This window comes from Tenrec ecaudatus, chromosome 2 (genome assembly GCF_050624435.1).
Source record: "Tenrec ecaudatus isolate mTenEca1 chromosome 2, mTenEca1.hap1, whole genome shotgun sequence".
Classification (NCBI taxonomy): domain Eukaryota; kingdom Metazoa; phylum Chordata; class Mammalia; order Afrosoricida; family Tenrecidae; genus Tenrec; species Tenrec ecaudatus.
In genome coordinates this window covers 39,257,443-39,262,775 of record NC_134531.1, presented here as the reverse complement: position 1 = coordinate 39,262,775, position 5,333 = coordinate 39,257,443, and the positions used below count along the sequence as shown (strand labels likewise).

General features: G+C 38.7%; 1 non-coding gene across 1 annotated transcript; it reads left to right on the top strand.

Annotated features, from left to right (window-relative positions):
• Positions 1 to 4,426: 4,426 nt before the first annotated feature.
• Positions 4,427 to 4,583, top strand: LOC142441782 (U1 spliceosomal RNA). Its single transcript, XR_012783123.1, has one exon. It is a non-coding gene; the product is annotated as a U1 spliceosomal RNA (small nuclear RNA).
• The last annotated feature ends 750 nt before the right edge of the window (positions 4,584 to 5,333 follow it).

Sequence of the window (5,333 nt, the reverse complement as noted above, 5' to 3'; positions counted from 1 at the left end):
AACATTGTACTGCATTAAATTAGTCAGTCACAAAAGGGCAAATATTGCACGAGAACACAACTACAAAAAAGTCAAGAAAATGCTTTCACAGCGAAAGAAATAATCTTTGAAGTTTATGAGGGGTGAAAGGGGAAGTGAAGCTAGACATGTCTTAATTTGGGCAAAGGGAAAGATAGTGTGCAATAAGGGGGTGCTTGGCACAGAAGAAAAAAGCAGAGGAAGACATTGAAAGGATCCTGAAGTAAAAGTAATCAAGGTAAATACCATTACATACACAGTTCTTACAATGATATTAATAACAGTAATATAGTGACATGCAACTGAATAGTATTGGGAGGATGATGGATGGGACTACATTGAAAAACATATAGTTTTTTTCCAGCGAATATTTTTACATATATTATATGTGCTACAAATCTATCCACAAATATGGATAAAGCAGAGGGCAACATTATGAAAACTTCTTACCCATATCCAAACACCTTGAAGTTTAGAGGCTCAGGACTAATTTTGGGTCACCGGGTCCACAAAGGCAATGTTCAAAGTCTGACTTTGGTGAATAGTGACTGGCGTAGATAGAACATAGCCTCATCTTCGCCTGAGGAACAACTGGTGGGTTTGAACCACTGACCTCGTGGTTAGAAATCTAGCACTTACCCAACAGCACCACCAGGGCTTCTTGGGGTATAACCATTGGTCTCCCTGTCTGGAGCAAAGAAGAGTGAAGTAAATCCAAGGTGGATTGAAAAAGTAGTCCAAAGTTTAAATGGATCATTTGAGTTCAAGCTTCGTGACAGTAGTACCAGAAGCACTACATGGTGCCCAGCTTCTACTGTGGATTTTTCTGAAATGCATCATGATAGGAATTCTCGCATTGAGTGAGAGAAAAATGTGAAACAAAAAAATCAAAGTAATAAAAAAGAGTGGAATCTCTAAGATTATGAACCTTAAACATCCTTCCAGCCTGGAACTGAACTCACTTTCTTGGCTCAACTTTCATCCAGACAATACACAGTCCTATAACTCGAACATTAACACCAGGACGGTCACATTCCTTAGAAAAATCAAGCTTATGAAACCAAAATGGAAATATTTTCCCAGGATGAAAACTCAGAAGGCAGGAAATGACAGGAAAGAAGGACAAATGGAAATCACAAACAGGGACGAAGTGGGAAGGATGCTGTCACATTGTAGAGATTATATAGTGACTATCACAAAATATGTATGAATTGTTCGATGGAAAACCAATTTACTCTATTAACATTCACCTAAATCACAATGAAATAATTTTTGTTTGTTTTAAGAATGCCAAATCTAGATATATTCACATTCATCTACTAATTCACACTTACTAAGTATATACAAATTTAACTCCTTAAGTATTTGGAAGTAAGGATATTTGGTTCCAAAAGCAATTGAAACCTGAAAAGTTCAAGCCATGTGGATAGAGTTGGTTGCCATGGATTCATTAAGATGTGAGTAATAATGCCCATAGAAATGGTAGATTTCAGCAGAAATTATGTCATCCAAATGGAGGGATCTAAGGTGAAAGAATAATAGTTAATATTCAGAAATTCATTTATGATCTTTGGAATGCATGTGAGATTTTTGAAGGTAGCAGCCAGCTCTCATTAGAGGTCTACATCTTGGCTCATGGAATTCTTTATTTTATTTTGATTGAGCTATCTGTTTCCATGTTGGGTATTAAGGAAATCTGCTAAAGAAGTCAGAATATATAATTTTACTTCTTTTATAAAGAGCTCCATAGCAAAATGATTACATATACAAACTATGGAGCCATAGCTTAGATCAGTCAGTCTTATTGCCTGCCATATCTTCTGAACCTTTTAAGTGAAACTTCTTTGCTGACAGGTCAGTTTTGGGGAATGTATTTTGACAATATATTCTTTCCTCATCCAAACTCAGAATCTGGCAAAATAGCTATAATATGACCAGGTACAAAGCACTTACAGGACAATAAAACTTTTCTTTCTTGTGGAAAAAAATTAGGAAATATAACGGGAAGTGGGAAGCATGTTATAGGACATAGAGAAAGGACTCATGGTGTACAGTTGAAGTCATAAGTCAAGTTGAGGTGAGATAAAAGCAGAGACAAATGATATGATCGCTGAAGACAAATGTGTGCATAAGCAAATGTGGTGAAGAAAGCTGATGGTGCCCGGCTATCAAAATACAGCATCTGGAGTCTTAAAGGCTTGAAGGCAAACAAAGGACCATCTAGCTCAGAAGCAACAAAAGTGGGTGAAGGGAGGGAGACGTCGGACAGTGTAAGACAACAAAATAATAATTTTTAAATTATCAAGGGTGCATGAGGTAGAGGGGAGTGGGGAGGGAGGGGGACAAATGAGGAGCTGATACCAAGGACTTAAGTGGAGAGCAAATATTTTGAGAATGACGAGGACAACGAATGTACAAATGTGCTTGACACAATGGATGTATGTATGGATTTTGATAAGAGTTCCAGGGGTCCTCAAACTTTTTAAACAGAGGGCAAGTTCCTTGTCCCTCAGACCCATTGGAGGACCGGATTATAATTTAAGAAAAACTATGAACAAATTCCTATGCACAATGCACATATCTTATTTTGAAGTAAAAAACAAACAGGTCAAAAATGCCCGGTGGGCCAGATAAATGTCCTTGGCGGGCCGCATGTGCCCCGTGGACCATAGTTTGAGGATCCTTAAGCCCTGAATAAAATATTTTTTTTTAAAAAGTAGAGACAAACGAAAAGAGAAACAATTAAGAACATGTCTGAACATGACAGAGAACCAGGAAAGTGTTAATGGGACAGAAAAGAATAAGCAGTGATATGTCTCTCAGGAATTTCCCTAAAGTCTAAAAACATAGATAATATTAGCATTATCAAGCACCGCAATGCAATATCAATAAACCATTTATTGTGCACTTGCTGTAGAGTTTGTAGCCCAGCTCTCCCGTGGAACCGGCTCTTGCCTACCATTCCCTGGAATCTTCTCCATTTCTACTCACACATCCCTTCCTCTCGCCATTTCCAACATTACTCGCAAAAACTAAATTAAATCCCCCTTTCTTTGCAACTTTGCCCTCCTAATGGAACCCGAGCATTGAAGGATACAGCACACGACCTATTGTGGGTTTAAGACTTTTAATGTGGATGTCCTTTATTCTACCCTTTCCTGTCATCTGTGAAGGTTGTTTCTTAGGGTTTGTGAAAGCTTCCATTTTAAAGGGTTGTACCCCCTTAGCACTTTTCACGATGTAAACATTTCTGAGCACATTATAAACTCTACAGCATTTAGTTTAAACCACTGATGTCTACTTGCCGCACAAGCCATTTCGTTTACTTCTGTTCAATTCAACTCTAACAAACACCACGTTTGCCAGAACTTCCATTAAAGGTGTATGCCTTGACTCATTGATTCCAATAAGAGGAAAAATAACAATTAAACAAACAAACAAACAAACCACCATTTCCCTGCATCTGGATAACTAACTGGTGCTGCTTTGGGAAGGCAGGGAAAGTAGGAAAACAGTAAAACCCTTACAGAGCATGAGAACGTTGAGAGAACGTCATTTGGTACTGGCATTCTAGGATCCCCAGCGGCACAGGAATTGGGAATTGCAGAAACGAAACAAAATGGAGAGGCCCTGTCATTGAGTTTATTCTGACTCACAGAAACCCGAGATAGAGTTTTCTGGGGAGTGGAGAGCCTCCTCCTCCTCTCTCAGAGCAACTAATGGCTTTGAACCCCCCAACTTGTGGTTAGTAGCTGACCACTTTCCCGGCAGGATTCTTGAGGGGGTACTAAAGGGGTTCTTAGTGAGAAGACAGTTGAGATGGACGAAATCAGAACCGCAGCATGAAAGTCAAATTTTAATAAAACAGGGAATACGATGGAGCAGAGAAGCTAAAACAAAACAAATATCTGGCTGATAAGAGTATTAATTAACCTGAAATTTACTCTTGGCTTTTCAGTAGTTTAGGCAAGAGAAAAAGTAGATGATGATATAGTGCTTGTCTGACAACAAACTGGGCCATAATTTAGCTCATAAGAAAAAATAATGTTGAGGAGCTGATGCTAATTGCTCAAGTAGAAAGCAAATGTTTTGATAACGATGAAGGAAACAAATGTACAAAAGTGTTTAACACAATAGATGTATGTATGGATTGTGATAAGAGTTGTATGAGCCCCCAATAAAATGACTTTTAAAAATGTAAAAAGAAAAAGAATAATGTTTTTCTAGCCTTTTGAAGTGATTATGTCCTGTATAAAATTATAAATTATGTGCTAAATAGCAATCCTTATTGCAAATCAGTAGACATTCCAAACACAGCAAGGTTTTAGTTTTGTTTTATTTTATATCTTCCCTTGGTCCAACTGGAGGACTTGAAAACGAATTCTGTGCAGTAAAGTGTATGAAGGCTACACTGACCTGGCAGGGGAGGTACCACGATCATGAAGGTGGTTTTCCCAGGTGAGGCTTATCCACTGTACTCCAGTTGTGCTGAGCCCTGTGATTTCCCCCAAGGTGGGAAACACAACTGCATAATGTGCGGTAGTGGGGGACTACATTAGCCCTATCACCCAAAAAAAGAGAAAAAAGTTGATGAAGGCTTGGGATTGGGTCATATATTCAAGATACAAAATCATTGCATACTTTCTTTGAGTGTATAAGTAAAAATATTCTTTAATATCTATAGGCACAAATAAAAGGCACAGTGAAATATCGAGGACTTAAAAGCATTCTAGACCTTTGGTTGCGAGATCAGTAGGCTTGGGTGGGTGTACATAATAAACGAGAGTGAGTAGACACGGGTTCCACGATTCTAGGAGACACGCTGGCTTCTCCTGTCTCGCTTGCCATTTGTCTTTTCTCTTTCATGTCCAAGTGCTATCTCCTTGAAGCTAGTTTCAGTCAGGTGTGGGTCGTGTGATAAATTTGACAACAAATTGCAAATCGCCATCAGCTTTCCCTCTCAAACTGGTTTCCCTCAAGTGGCTAGAACCTTCTCTCCCTCCTTTGAATCAAACACACCCCATCAATTCCCAAAGCATTAGCGTGTTATCTCAGAGGCGTTCATATCATTCCCCTTGCCATTGCATTTGCTCATGTCATCATTATTTTCCAACTAGATTACTATGATGTGTTTCTAAATCACCCCCAGGTCTCGAATCCATGTTTATATTGTTCTAGTGTGATTTTTACAAAATGCCAATTTTGCCTTCTGTTTCAACATCTCCTCGGATTCTTTAGTCAGGGACTACTATAAATCAATCTTGGAGTGGAATAGGACACCCCATAACCAAAGCTGAAGATTAACTTCTGGGTTT